The sequence below is a fragment of the Macaca nemestrina genome, chromosome 8 (genome assembly GCF_043159975.1).
Source record: "Macaca nemestrina isolate mMacNem1 chromosome 8, mMacNem.hap1, whole genome shotgun sequence".
Lineage (NCBI taxonomy): Eukaryota > Metazoa > Chordata > Mammalia > Primates > Cercopithecidae > Macaca > Macaca nemestrina.
Window position 1 is genome coordinate 16,041,919 of NC_092132.1, and position 16,694 is coordinate 16,058,612.

Consider the following 16,694-nt stretch of genomic DNA (forward strand, 5'->3'; position numbering starts at 1 on the left):
CCCTCCTCACAAAAGAAGCACCTGATCTGAATGTGGAATTTGGAAAATCATATCTACAAGTACACAGCTTTGGTTTTCTTTTCTCTTCTTCCTCCTCATTGGCAGGTCTACAGTTGTCCAGCTACTTAATACAGGAAGATAAGTTTAATGTGATGGAGGTGGTGGTGGTAGAAGTAGTTGAAAGGCTTATTTTGACAAAGAGTAAAGCACTTTCTCTAATTCACCATCAACAGTAATAAAAGTATGTTTTCTATACATTCCTCAAATTCCCTTGTGAATTATTTTTTTTCTGCAGTTATTAGATTCATAGTTGTATTAGTCTGTTTTCATGCCTGAGACTGGGCAATTTACAAAAGAAAGAGGTTTATTAGACTTACAGTTCCACGTGGCTGGAGAGGCCTCACAATCATGGCAGAAGGTGAAAGGCAAGGAGGAGCAAGTCACATCTCACATGGATAGTGGCAATCAAAGAGAGAGAGCTTGTGCAGGGAAACTCCTGTTTTTAAAACCATCAAATCTCATGATATTTATTCACTATCATGAGAACAGCATGGGAAAGACCTGCCCCCATGATTCAAACATCTCCCACCAGGTCCCTCCCATAACATGTGGGAATTATGGGAGTTACAAGATGAGACTTAGATGGGGACACAGAGTCAAACCATATCAATAGTTCTCTGTGTGGAGTAATTCATGTTTATTATTCATACTATTTAAATATCCCAAATCCTTACTGAATTTGTATCTGCTTACTTTAATCGGAACTTGACAGACATTTGCATTAACTTCCGCCAAGTGACTGTGAATTTGTCTATTTCTTCTCTTAGTTCTGTTAGTACTTGCTTTATAAAGTATTTTGAAGCTATGTTATTAGGTGGATACAAATTTTTCACTGGTACATTTTCCTTAAAGGTTGATGATTTTATAATAAAAAACCGTATGTTTAATAATTAGTAAATTTTTTTGCTTTAAAAATTACCGTGGAACTTTGGTTTCTGGTTCTGCATGTAAGGAGCTTGAAAGTCACCATTCCATCCTAACAATAAGGGAAAAGCTGAGCAACTGAAAAATCAACATGGATCAATTCTTCTTGGATCTATAAGAGAAGTAGGTCACAGGGCAAACTACTGCCTCTAAATCTGGAGAGAAAGACAGATGAATACAGAGAATCACAACTTACTGGAGCAGAAACTCAGGAGCAGAAATCTCCATGGGAACCAGTGCTGGAGTTGGGAACCCAGAACCGTAACTGACAAATTGCTGGTGGTTCAAAGAAGACAAGTGTGAGACTTAAAACTTCCAGAGGGACCTAGTCACAGGGAGCCCCATACGTTTGTGAGTTTTATCTCCAGGAACTCAACCAGGCTCTCATAGCAAATATGAGAGAAAAGTCCCCTCTTATTCTGGCAGGGGGAGGGGAAAAGGAACTATTTTGAAATATATCAGTGCGCTCTGTTCTTAACAAAGTCTGTCCTAAGAGAAATTAGCTAACTAGAGCCTGCCAGAGTTTTATCTCAGCCACACTGACCAGCAGGAAGGGAAATACCCAACTTCAGCAAGCCCTAGCTTTCCACGTAGGAACGGAAACACCTGAAGTAAAAAAAAGAAAGAAAATAAAGAAAAAAAAAACCCTGAGAGGCATTTATGAAGTTCGTGGGCCAGAGGTGTGGGTTCACTAAAAGACTGAGACTTGGTTCTAAGACTATAAACACTGCCCATCCCCCTACATTTTACCACCACTAAAGGCCTTGTTATAACAATTCCTTTTACCAGTATCTCATGTCTGGTTATCAATAAAAAAATTACAAGACACACTAAAAAGCAAAAACACAATTTGAAAAGACAGAAGAAATATCAGAACCAGGCTTGATAGGGATGTTGGAATTATCAGACCAGGGATTTAAAACAACTATGCTTAATGTGCTAAGGGCTTTAATGGATAAAGTAGACAGCATTGCAAGAACAGATGGGCAATGTAAGCAGAGAGATAAAAATCCTAAGAAAGAACTAAGAAAGAAATGCTAGAGATAAAAAACAGTGTAACAAATAAAGAATGGCTTTGACGCCCTCACTAGTAGGCTAGACATGGCTAAAGAAATAATCACTGTGCTTGAGGATATATCAACAGAAACCTCCCAAACTGGAAAACAAAGAAACTAAACTATACTAAAAAAGGGAACAGAATATTCAAGAACTGTGGGATAACTTAAAAAAGTATAAATACATGAAATGGCAGTAACAGAAAGAGAACAAAGACAGAAAGGAAGATAATAAGTATTTGAAACAAAAATGACTGAGAATTTCTTAATTAATGTCAGACACCGGATGCTAAACATCTCAAAATGGAGTACTTATGACAAGTGATTCAGCTTATAGTGACATTGCTGAACCCTCAGAATGATGAATGTATGTATGGTGGATTGAGGTAATCAGATGTCACCTGCTGTGGCCAGACACCTTTGAGACCTGACAAGAAAGTGAAGCCAAAATACAGCTAAAGTAATGGCCATGGACACCCCTGTGGAGGGGCATAAAAACTGCAAAGAGACTGACCATGGCAAGATGCTTACAGAATCTCTGCCCATGGGAACACTGAGGCCTCCTTTCCTTCTGCTGTTGTTGCCAGAGCTCTCCTCTGAGAAAAGAGCAGCAACACCCCATGTCCGTGGATTGCTCCCAACCCCCAGTGTATTGGTGCTGTCCTGTCAGCATGTTGGTCTCCCTAGCTGAGCTACTCTTTGTGGTTCCTTCCCTAGTACCCTCCTCCCATTGTGTATATTGAATATATTTGCATAATTTGCATAATGTGTGAAAGGCTTGAAATAAACTGTGAATTCATAAGCATTTTACTGGCCACTGAGTCATGAGTTAGCACAACTAGGCTAATTAGAGCCTGGCACAAGAAACACCAAACCACAGATTCATGAATTTCAGGGAATACCAAGCAGGATAAATGCAGAAAACTATACCTAGCCATATCACACTCAAACTACAGAAAATTAAAGATAAAGAAAAAATTCTGAAGGAATCCAGTGGAGAAAGTACTTTACCTATAGAGGAACAAAGATAAGAATTATATTTGACTTGTCCTCAGAAATCCTGCAAGTAAGAAAAGAGTGAAAGAAAATATTTAAAGGGTTCAGAGAAAAAAACTCACCAACCTGGTATTTTGTAGCCTGTGAAATTATTTTTTAAAAATGAAAGAGAAACAAAGATTTTCTTATACAGACAAACACTGACAGAATTTGTTACCAATAGACCCTTGATGGACATTTAGGTTGATTCCATGACTTTGCTATTGTGAATAGTACTATAATAAATACACAAATGCAGGTGTCTTTTGCTAAAGTAATTTCTTTTCCTTTGGATATATAACCAGTAGTGGAATTCCTGGGTCAGGTGGTAGTTCTATTTTTAGTTCTTTGAAAAATTTTCATACTGTTTTACATAGAGGTTGTACTAATTTATATTCCCACCAACAGTATATAAGCATTTTCTTTTCATCCATGCTAACATCTGTTGTTGTTGTTGTTTTTGACTTTTTAATAATAGTCATTCTGCTCATTGCAAGTAATACCTCATTCTGGTTTTAATTTCATTTGACTAATAATTAGTGATGTTGATCATTTTTTCCTATGTTTGTTGGCTGCTTGTATATTTCTTTTGGAAATGTCTATTTATGTCCTTTGCCTACTTTTTAATGGGGTTGTTTCTTGCTTGTTGAGTTGTTGAGATTGAACCTCTGCCTCCCAGGTTCAATCTAATATTCTTGTCTCAATTTGAACTCAACTCAGAGGAAAAAGAGCTATGACTACTTATCACCCCTAAACAGCCAACACAAGATACATGAACCAGGAAAACCCTAAGGAACATACATAAAGATTGGCGTTGAATACCCACAAAGTTCGAAGAGTTCAGCGATCTTGGTATTTTATAGCAGGTGGTATTACAGCTGGTGTCTGCACCTAAGTGGATGATTTGATTTTAGGTGAAAGACTGTTTTAGAATTGTTGTTTCATAGGCTTTAGTAAATGAAAATTTCATGTTCTGAAATTGATTTAATCAGTTACAGTTCTAGTAGTACAGTTTGCCTCAAAGCAAGCATATAGAACTTTTTGGTATTGGTGGGTGTAAGACATATTCTCTTTACAAACAAGAATGCAAAGATAGCTGAGTTACACATGGATGGTAAGAATGTGATTCTATTCTTTAAATTTAAAATACTAAGCCTTAGTAAGTACTACTAGATTATCTGCTTCAAATTCTGACTCTTTTAACATTATATATGCAGTTACAGTCATTTTTTTCTGCATACATTTCTATAGCCAAGGAGATAGCTATAGCAGGGATAGATAGCTTTAAGTGCAATTTTCTTTTAATGTGGGCCAGAGACTCATGCAGAGTAAATATATATTATTAAGCGATCACACTAGATTTTTTTGCACAAGGGTAAATGAATTCTCTGTTTACATAATTGTCCTGTTGATTCTGCCTTCAAATATCTTGTGTCAGAAACTAGAAAAGCCATACAAAACAATATCAAGTCCTCTTCTTGTGTTCCACTCTGTGGCTGCTGATCACCTATTTATCATGCAAGGCCCATATCAAAAGCCACCTCCACTAAAAAGCTTTTTTTTTTTTAGTTTAAAAAAATTATCCCTAGGACATGAAACATTTTCATTCAATTTTAGCAACACTGAATCCTGGTTCTACCAGTTCTTGTTTTGATACAAATGAGGTGTTGGTATTTCTATATTATTAAAATCTTCTCTTGCCTTCGACAACTGTACTTACTCTCGTTGCCAGGTGTATATCATCTTCTCTGACAAAAGAATAAATCCATGTAGGATATTGATTTATTTGAACAGATGAATGGCTATGCCATTGTGTAAAATCATAGCTTGTGCTATACAACATCACCATCATTGTCACCTACTTTGTGCAAAGTTCCCTGTCACATGCTAAGAGGATATCAAAATGTCCAAGACATCATTCTTGCCCTTAAGATATTTACAATCGAATACAGAAGAAAAATGTGTTCACAAGTAACTACAGAGACTAGCTGGATGAAATATCTTCGCTGTGCTGATGTCTTAGAACTAGCATGACTCCTAACACTTACCCTCTTCTGTAATATTCCTGAACCTTTTTGTGAATGTCTTTTTGTCTCCAACAAGATTGTGAACTCATAGCATGTAGAGCCGATACCTTCTTCATCTTTACGCTTTCAGTTCCAATAATGGCTTATGATTGATAGAAATACAATAAGGATGTATTTATTAATTCGGTGATTATAATAAATGTCAATTTTTTTTGGAAGGAGTTAACTTACAGAAAGTGAAACTTTTTTTTTTTTTTTAGTGGTGTGGTATTAGTGTAAACAACATGAAATTTATTTCCAGTTAACTTGTTTTAACTCAGCTCCACTATTTATTGTCTTAAACATGTCTCTCAAGCTCTAGCTTCAGTATGAATTATGCCTTCCTTACTCATTAAGTGCCGATAAATTTCGAGTGAGAGAGATCTGTGAGTCTTTTGTAAGCTATCTACATGTTCTGCAATTATTATTATTTTGAACAATGAACATAAAAATGTTAGGAAGTCCTGACCTCAGAACTAAATTCTTTGCCACTTTTTAGCTGAGTGCCTTAGTAAGAGCCTCTCTAAAGTTCATTTGGCTCATCTAGAAAATGGGTACACAAAACATTACTTCCTTATTGTGAGCAAAGCACCTAGAACACAATAGAAATTCAATAAATGTTGTCTGTGAAAAACTTTGTTTGACTTATACCTCAAAGGTAGCTGTAAGGCTCATAGCATTGCAATGAATGCAAAAGTCAGTATGATGTTAGGAAAACAGTGACCTGTGAGTAAACTTATTTGAGGCACAATTGAAGCAAAATGACTGAGTTGCTTTTCTGGGAGATAATGAGCCCCTTTTCCTGGAAAGCTTCACATTCAGGATGATGACTGCTCATAGAGATGCAGAGTGCAAGTTGAACTAGATGGCTTTGGAGGTTTTTTCCATTTGAGATGTTTTGAGTTTGAAAATTCACAACTCATCATTTACTCATTCAGCAAGTAAAAAATTACTGTGATAGTTACTCTTTACATAAATACTTAACCTCATTGAAATTATTTATGTTGGAGATAATATATAATAAACACATAAATGAATCAATATTTAGTATGTCAGATGATGATATTTACTGTAACATTTTTTGTTGAAGCTTTGTTTTATACTTAATTTGGGATAGTAAACAATTTCAAACCTTAATGACAGGAAAATAAACAATTTCAAATTCTAGGGCCTCTGTATCCCAGAGGTTTACTTTTCTTATAGCATTTAATATCATCTGGTACAGATGGAGCCCTGGTTAGTGAGTGAACTAATTAATAGTTGATAAGTTTCAATGGAGATAAGATGATTTCTATCACTGGGGTTAAGTATCCTTCATCAAAGCATCCAGGTGATACTGTGAATTTTGTTCCTCAGGTTAGTCAGGAGGACTAAATCCAGGAGGAAGGTTAAATGAGGTCAGAGAGATGGAAAAATAGCCACAATTTGCATTCTAGAGCGCATGATCATATCTATCTATAGATACCTGCAGAAGCATAAGGGAAAATACAGTATGCACAGATAAGATTTTCAAAGCTCCTCAAATGCAAACTGAACCATGCAATACATTAAGAGAAGATTAGCAATAAGTATCTGGTACTAGATAATATCAGTTTCTTTATTTCTTTTTATCAGAAAGCCTAATTACAATTTGGAATAGCAATTCCAAATTGACAAAGGTTGACTTATTTTAAAGACTGGATTGGACTATGTTTAAACACAGATATAGAAGTATTTCTAGGTTTAACCTTTTACATAAATAATTTCTAAAGTGATTTTGCATCTATTATTTATCAGATTCATTTATGCACAAACCTAAGAGTTAAGCAAAATAGGTTTTAGGATTTCAGGTGGAGGTCAGAGAACCTAGGTTTGAATGTCACAGGTTTTCACATATGTTTAATGTCTCGATGTTGGGAATTCTCTTAAACTTTAATGGGCATATGAGAGAGAAGTGTAGGTTGCAGTGTGCCAATCATTTGCTCATTTCTTCAAACACAAATGTGTCAGTAACTGGCATGAGGTCTGAGGCTCACAGTCCCCGAGAGAGAGGAAGACAAGTTCAGCAATAGCTATAATAAAAGACAAAATGTAGAGAGCACCATTAGGAAGTTATGGTGTGTTTTGGGAGTTCATAGGAGGAATATAACACATTAATTTTCTTGTCAGAGTATCCCAGTGGGTTTTGTGGGCAGCTGTACTCAGCTCAGCTGGTGTGGGCAGGGAGTGGGGGTGGGGAGAACAGACTCACTGCTGTCTATTGTTCCAGACAATAAACCCAGAACTTCACAAAGATTGTCCTTGTCAGATGTTGAGGACAAATGTCTTTGCTTTTACAGATGTACCCATAGGGTCAAGCTCCAGCACAGAGACCCATCCTGGGATGCAGGACTTGATGCCAGGGAAGTCCCAGGCAAACCAAATGAGTTGGTCATCCTACCTGGGAAGTGTGTAACCTAACACAAGTTATTCTGTGCACCTGCTCAGATCTTGAAGAAGCTGACAGCTGGAAGCTGTCTTTTACCTGGGAATCAGGTCCCTCCCTAGAATGTGGTGCTGGGGCAGTGCATTTCCAGGACTACCACTTTTACCTTTGCCGTAGTTATTATACCCATTTCTAGAAAAAGAGATTAGTCTCAATAAATTTCAGTGCCTTGCATGAGGATTAGGGATCTCTAACATCATATTGAGCCTGTGTGTATTATCTACATAGGTAATTGTTGTTCACTCCTTTCAGTTTCTCTATTGTAATTGGCTCTGAAATTCTTAAAAGGGTCAGTGGGCCTGTCTTCAAAGATAGCATCAAGGAGAGATTGAGGGAGGAAGGAATATTCTACCTTGTCCAGTTTAAGGAAAAGGGATGCTGGAGGAGCAGATAGATGGCAACGTTTTAAATAGGAATGGTGAGCATCACAACTCATTGGGTCTATGGCAAGAAAGAAGGTGAATTCTGGACCTGGCTTGGGAGTACTGTTAACCCTGATAGCACCTTGGTTGCAAGGCTGTGTGTCTCCATGGGCGGCTTGCCTCCTTGCTTGTATTCTTGAAACCGCATTTTATAAGCTAGCAGTGAGCATATGCTGAACGCTGTGGAGTTGTTCACAAAAACCTTTTCCCCCTTTCCTAGAAAGTGAAAAGGTTGAAAGGGGGTCTGTTAATAGCAAGAAAAGGAAGTGGTTGAAGTGAATTCCATGATTCCTTGGTCTTTTAAGCCTGAAGAAGTTAAATAATTTGATGCACAGACCCTGACTACAATTCTAATGAGCAAGCTGGCAGAGAAAATTAATGATAATAAATTAATTCCAGAGAATTCCATTTTATGCGCTCAATTATTAATGGTGTTGCAGTGTTATTAATGGTGTCAATTATTAATGGCATGAATAAGAAAGCACATCCATGTTATGATGTACAAGGCTTCTAGGGTTGGGGAAATTGCTCAGAATAAATAAATAAACATGTCAGGGTTCAGACCTATAACATGTTTCAGGGCCCAGTCTCCAACATGTTTCCTGGAAAACATGGGTACATCTGTCATCAGAGGTCTCTGTTACAGGGACTCCTGCCCATGTCTTATATCACAATAGTAACAAGAAAGAGATTTGGTATGAAGGACCATATATTCCTTGGCATTCTGATCTTCCAGGATGTCTCAATTCATCTACTGGGTAGACACTGACTGAAATTGATGACCATAGGAAACTAGGTGTGAGATTAGGGAGGGCTGTGTACATTTAGCAAATCTAAGAGGGCTGACCAGGTAAGCTAAACATGAGTAGTTGGGACTGAGTTTAGTTTGCAAGACGGCAGCAACATTGAGCAGGTATTATGCCAGCCATTGCAACCAGATTTGAGGAATGGTAAGCAAAAACGTGGGAGGAAAGTATGGTTTCAAATTGGACAATTTATTGGTTATGTGAATGAGTATCCTGCAATATCTATCTGTGCCTCAGTTTTCTCATGTGAATAATGTTTATTCTGAAGGCTATTTGACAAAACGAGTGGATGGGGATGTAACAAGGTCTCAACAAATAACTCCTATATTATTACTGTTATTTTAGTTATTGTTATTGTAAAGATCTTCTAACCCAACTTGCCTACTTTATAGGTGAAGAAATTGAAGGCTGAAGAATACATGTGACTTGTCACTAAGTTTTTGTGTAGGATTTCTTCCCTTTCCCCTCCAGATTGCCTATTTGCTCCATTGGCCCTCTTTTCCAGGAGCCAACCTCTCTATGCATGCCATTGACAGGGCTCCAGTGCTTACCAGGTTTCACCAATAGGGTGACTCAGCAGAAGATAAGAAAGAAGGAAGAAGATAAGGTCAGGGTATTTATTTTCTTGTCTCCTTCCCTGAGGGTTCCTAACAGTTGGCTGTGTATCTCTGCAGAAGCCCACAGGTACCCTCAAACCAGCTGACAATACATTATTTTCTTTTTTAGGAATCCTGAATGATTCCTTTCAGTCTACAGATGGTAGCAAGTTCGCAGTTAACAGCTCTGAGCTACTGAACCATTCTTTTTTGAAAAGCATATATCAAATTATCCTACTTTGAGTATTTCTGATAGATCCAATAAGTGATAGACATGGCACTGGTGTCCAAGACTCTTTGTTCTTGGTGCACCATCTTTCCCTCATATCACTTTATTTTATTCATATGCTCATTATATTATTTATGAAGAATAAGGCCCTTTGCTGCGTGCAGGAGATATAAAAATCACCAAAACATGAGTGCCCACTCCTCTGAAACACCCTGTGATGGTACTTCAATGCAGGGGTTAGCATTGTTTTTTATAAAGAGCTAAATAGTAAATATTTTAGGCTTTGGGCCCTATGTCTTTGTTGCAACTACTCAACTCTGCCATTGTGCAAAAGTGACCTTAGGCAATACATTGACAAATGAGTGTGACTATGTACCAATGAAATTGTATTCATGTCCACTGAAATTTGAACTTTATGTAATTTTCACATAGTACAAAACATTCTTCCTCTTTTGATTTTTTTCTCCAAACATTAAAAAATGTGAAAGCAATGTTTAGTTTTTGGGCCATGCAAAACCAGACAGCAGGCTAGATTTGGCCCACAAGCTATAGTTTGCCAATCCCTGCACTAAAATATGAACTTAGCACTAAGAAAGCAGAGTTAAGGAGGCCAACAGTTGGGAGGAGGAAGCTGAGAGAAAAATCATAGAAGAGGTGACATTTGCATGGAGAATTGATGGACTATGGAGCTTGTTTGGTGGAGAAGAAGGGAAAGTGCCTTTAAGGCACAAGTGATGAACAAAGGCAAAGAATCATAGAAATACAAGATATTATCAGGGTTGGGGCCTGAACTGGTAAGGCCAGATAAAAAAGGCATGGGGGTGATGGGGAGAGGTCACCCAGGCAGGGGCTTCTGAGCTACGTTCTAGAGGACCAGAATCCCTGCTGAGAAATTGGGCTTTGGGGATAGAGAAGGTGGGAGGTGGGGTCTTGGGCTGAAGCATTAGGCAGACCTGAATGCAATCCCAGCTCTAGCATCTTTTCTCTCTTTTTTTGTTTTGTGATATTCAAATAGTTTACTTGCATAATTAATAATCACATTTCCAACAATGCATCAAGCATCTGAGAATAATGTCATTTTGAGTAAACCCAAAATCTCTTCTGAAGAGATCCCCTGCCCACAGGTCAAGCCACTCAAATGTGCACCATATTTAGCAGTACAGAGAGATGGAGCTCAGAGGCAAGCTCCTCTTCCATTGAATTCCAGGTCAGCCTTTAAAGGTGCTTCAGCCATTCAGACAGAGACACTCCTGGCACCTCAGCTGCATTGTTCCCCTGTGTTTTCATTCTGTGGACTGGTAGTTAGTTACCTACCACTTTCAAGCTGAGTGATTGTAGGCAAATTAACCTTTCCGAGCCTCAATTCTTACATGCAAAATGGTCATCACAACAGCTCTGGCTTCATTATAGTAGTGAGGATTAAATGGGGTAACACACACAGACTGCACTCAGCAGCACTGGCTCGTGATAAGTGCTCAATGAAGGTTTGCTATTATTAGCATTATCATGATCAGATTCATTGACTAGCCTGGCTCTCACTGTGTTTTCTCTGGTCCAAATTCAGAGCACTCCTTGCCATTGCTGATAGGATGGCAGCTGGAAAGTTGGCAGCCCTGAGTTGAACATAAGGTTTCCTTTCTAAAGCAGCAGTGATGGCATCAGCCCTAATGAGTTTGCATGGGAAGAAACCTATTTTTTTGGACTTGGACTTCACGGGCCTTGGGCTCACTGGATGTGGGAGCCAAGGCTGCTCTCCTCAGTTTAGACAACACCTTCACAGAGTGTGTGAGCACACAAGTGCCTATTGTTCCTTTGCAATGTGTTTTCTTTCCTGCTTAGGCTGCAAAGGGAAAGAACAGTGTTCAGGCAGTTCTGCTCTGCAAAAATTCCCATTTGGTTCACCTGGTTAGCAGTCTTTGGTGAATCTCCCACGGTACACTGTCTCACCTGGGGATAAGAAGAGAGGCAGAAACAAGTGGGCATTGTTTGGTAACATCACTTCAGATAGACACGTTCTACTTTTCCTTAGGATGCTCAAAGTGATACATTTGGTGATTCATTTAGTAGCTCTTTAAAATACTTCAGATCTGATTTGAATGTGATGTTATATAGAAGCCATAGCATTTCACTCCTGAGACACTGTCAAGAAAACTAAGAAATGATGGGGAAGACTGATCACTTATTTTTCTAAACAGCAACAACAAAAAGTTGAATTACAATTCAGGCATTTAGTTGAATCATGAAGCTGAATTTTAGGACACATTTGAAAATAATAATTTAAATCTATTTAAACAAGTAAAAAATATTTTATGAAAGTAACAAGTGCTCATTGTATAATATTTGGGGAAGAAAGAAAAAGCTATAGAAAATTAAGTAATAATGACTCACAACCCTAACCTCATAGGTTATTTTTAACACTAGCTATGTATTTTTTTCACAATGTTCTTCTTGGTATATCTGAATCCAGATAAATGCACAAAAAGACCAAAAAAGAGAGTAGAGGGAAGGCATCTTACTCGAGGATACAAAAGTATTGAGTTAAAGAAGGCAGAATGAGAGTTCAATTGCACAGAGTGGTAGGGGTGGTGTGCCATCACCCTTCATCCCCATGCTGGGATAGGGAGGCATGTGTTTGTCCTTCGTTCCAAGTTGCTTGAGGGAAGCTTCCAGAGAAGCATTAAGAATGCAGACACAGGGAACAGGGGTCTGATACATGCCCACCTGAGGACCCTAATGGGGCTGAAGCTTTCAGCATCTCAGAGGCAGAGAGTGGAGCTGTTCTTGGAGGTGCAGGGGAGTTCTGGGTATGAGGAGTAAGTCTGGCTGTTTTTAAAGTGTCTTCACCTGTGTTAGTCCACTTTGCATTGCCATAACGAAGTATGTGAGGCTGTGTAATTTATAAAGAAAAGAGGTTTATTTGGCTCATGTTTCCACAGGCTGCAAAAGAAGCATGGCATGAACATCGGCTTCTGGTCAGGACATCAGGAACCTTTTATTCATGGGGGAGGGGAGCAGGGGAGTCACATAGTGACAGAGTGAACAAGAGAGAGAAGGGAGGAGGTGCCAGGCTCTTTAAAAAACAAGCTATCGTGTGAACTAGTAGAGTGAGGAATCACTCATCATGAAGGAGATGGCGCCAAGCCTTTCAGGAGGGATCTGCTCCCCTGACCCAAACACCTCCCACCAGGCCCCACCTGTACTATTGGGGATCACATTTCAACATGAGATTTGGAGGGGACACTCATCCAAATTATATCAATCACCCATGAGGACTGCTTGAAGGAGCTAAGTGACTCAGTGGAGAGGTGGTCATTGGAAGCTCAGGGGCTGAGACTTGAAGGGGAAAGGTAGGGTGAGAGACAGGGCAGGGTAATTAGAGCTGTGGATGGAGGCTCATGTGAAACTTCTTGCGGACTCATAGGAAGCTCCTCAAGGAGAGATCATCCTTACTGGGAATCTGCTTCCCCAGAGGCCACAAAGACCAGATTATGTCTGAGCCTGCCAGCGTCCCTCTTACCTCTCTGCCTTCAGTTGCCTCAACTCTGGGGGAGCCCAAGGGCAGCTTCATGGAGAGAAAGAGTAGAATAGAAAGGCCAGGGGAGAGAGAAGCAGCTGACTATGTATCTCTCCCTCATTGCAGCTTCCTAAGTGTGATGGTTGATATTGAGTGTCAACTTATTTGGATTGAAGGATGCAAAGTATTGTTCCTGGGTGTGTCTGTGAGGGTGTTGCGAAAGGAGATTAACATTTGAGTCAGTGGACTGGGAAAGATTGATCCACCCTCATTCTGGGTGGGGACAATCTAATCAGCTGCCAGCTCAGCTGAATAAAAGCAGACAGAAGAACATGAAAACACTAGACTGGCTTAGCCTCCCAGCCTACATCTTTCTGCCATGCTGGATGCTTCCTGCCCTCAAACATCGAACTTCAAGTTCTTCAGCTTTGGGACTTGGACTGACCTCCTTGCTCCTCAGCTTGCAGACAGCCTATTGTGGACCCCCAAATTGTGATCCTCTGAGTCAATCTACTTAAAAAACTCTCCTTTATGTATTCATCTATCCTATTAGTTCTGTCCCTGTAGAAAACCCTGAATAATGCACTAAGCATGAAGCAGGACCCTGAGTTGGTACAGAAAGAAAATTTTAAATTGCATCAGTGGACGGTGTATATACTACTTTAATTATTTGTAAATCATTATCAAATTATTGAATGGTATATTTTAATTATTAAAATGAGGCTTTTTATGCCTGAAGATGACTAGAGATAATATAAAATACACTATATTGTGTGTATATGTATATAAGATACATATACATATATAAAATCTGAGACGACCTGGAAAAGTTAAAGGCCTGCCTCAAGAGTTCCATTGCACAGGTTTAAAGGAACAGCTGAAAAAAGAAAGTTCCTTCTGTTTATACACTCTGGAGTTCATTGTGACCAGTAAAACATGCTCACATAGAGTTGATATAATAGAGGTTATACAATTTTCGATTTTGCTTTATTATTTAAGATTATAACGTGAGTACTTCCTCATGTGCAAGAAGTTTCATAACTATTTCATGGCTGTATGATGATCCACTCAATGAATGTGCTTCTCCAGTGATTAGATATTTGGATTGTTTCAAATAATTTACATTTTATGCTCAGAATTATTGCGTATACAACCATATAAGCCACGTGGAACAAGTAATGTTGAACTCTAATTTGTTTTTCATAAAGCATTGGAGTGAATGAATGTTACCACTCACTGGGGGGAATCAACCTAAAACATTAGATTTTCAAGAAATGTGGGCTTCTTTAAAACAACAGGCTGTTTGTCCCACTTGACTAAACTTCAGAATGATTCTACACAGGAAGTGGGAGGAGTGGACTCTCAGCCCTCCACTGGGCAATCTGACAAGTTTCCACAGAGGGTATCAGAGATGGCACAGATTTAACAGTGAACCAATACCCTGAATGATTTTGATTTCAGGATAGATAATACACACAACTTAGGAAATTCCCTTTCCCAAAAGTTACTGAACCTATCCTTTCTAGTATTATTAATCCCCAGGACCCACAGTATTTCATCAGGGCTTTAAAATAAGCCTGACCAGTGAGTAGGAGAAATTCATTCTCCCCATTTAGCAGATAAGAAAACTGAGGCTCAGAGCTTTTCCAAATTCACTCTATTGGTGGGTAGCAGAGCCTGAGGACCAGAACCTTCTCTCTCCTAATTCATATGTATGTATGCATGCATCTATGTATGTATGTATATAATTGACACTACTTGCAATAATCTGGAATGCATGTATATAGATATAAAATTTTGACACTATTGGCAATAGTCTAGGACTAGAATGGTTTGCTTGGGTAATGGAGACCCGGGAATGTGACATGGTCTGATTTCACGGGTGCAGTGTGTGTTCAATTCTTCAAATTCTTGAATTTCAAGCCAGAGCTGTGCATTTAGCAATTAAGAGAACTCAGTGAGGTATGGTCTCGAAGAGAGAGAGAGCTCTATTCAAAGTGCTTTTTAAAATATACAGCATTTCCTTCCCTTGACGAGTACAGTGATCTAAGCTCTCCATTATTCAAACATGGGGTGAATAATAACAAGGCGCTGGCTGGGACTATTAAAGTGAAAAAAATACTTGGAGGGTTTTATAAGTCTTTACATTTAAATGCGTTCGACCTCTTCTTTTGGAGAAAACATTCCCAAGACTCCTTTGCTGCAGCTATTTTATTTTCTACTCAGGTCAGAGTTGCTAGGAAATCCTTGCTCTCTCCAATGTAAGAGGCAGTGGGTTATAGAATCATCAAAAGGAGACGCCGGGAATAACTGCAAGGCGATTGCCTTCGTCCTATGGGGACAAATGCTGGATTCCACCCTATAATGTGTTCCTCGTGTAGCTGAATCTGATTTCACTGTGGGTGTAACCAGAGACCTTTGCCCCCAAATTCATTGCAAGCGGCTGTGGACAACAAAGGCCCCTCGACGAGTGACGAGGAGTTCTTCTGGAATGAGCGTAATCCAAAACCCATCACCGAGTTTTATTAGAACCAGCAAAAGCGACAGAACTATTGGTCATGACTCCAAAGAAGTCAGAGAAAACCCACACACTTCAGGTACTGATGCAAAGCTATTTCTCTAGCCAGAGGCTTGCATCAGGGTTTTTTGTTTTTCTTTTTTAGTTGCTTTCTCTTTGACTGAAGGCGGAAGAAAGTACCAGTGTTGTCAAATTTGGGCCACTATTTTGGCTTTATTTTTTCAGCTTTTCTGGAAAATGTGATCACAAACTCTTTAAGCAGAGAACATCTTCTGTTAGTTTAAATTTGACACACATCATCTCAAACTCAAAGATGCTATGGGAACTAAGTAGAACTCAGCCTTAGCTTAACTTGTTTCCTTGGCAATATCCACTTATTTTTATTGTCTTTTTTAGGGGAGAAGACAATCCCTTAAGAATTAATGGAATACAATTCAGACTGAGTCATAAGCCTAGCTTTTATCAATTATTGGTATGCTACCCCAGGAAAAGTCCTCAACTTCCCAGTGGGTTTTGGGACAGCAATTATTGTCAAAAGCAATCTAATTGCTTAGGGCTCATCATTTTAATTTCACAGATGAGAAAATAAATGTTACTGAGAGAAATTTTACGCTTTGAACAAAGAGCAGAGTGAGCAGGTGTGGAGCTAGATGCTCACCGAGGCTCACTTACCATGTACTCGGTTCGCTCTGCAGTGTTTCCTTCCATAGAAAATACATTTGCTAGATTGCACTTTCCATAGAACATTCACCTGCTCTTCCTTCCCCAATCATGCACTTTGCCGAATTTTGGACCAACATATAAACACAAACCTTAGTTTAATTCTGAACTCCAATGTGCTTTTTTTTTTTTTTTTTTTTTTTTGATGGAGTCTCACTCTGTCGCCCCAGCTGGAGTGCAGTGGCATAATCTTGGTTCACTGCAAACTCCGCCTCCCGGGTTCACGCCATTCTCCTGCCTCAGCCTCTCAAGTAACTGGGACTACAGGCGTTCGCCATCACGCCC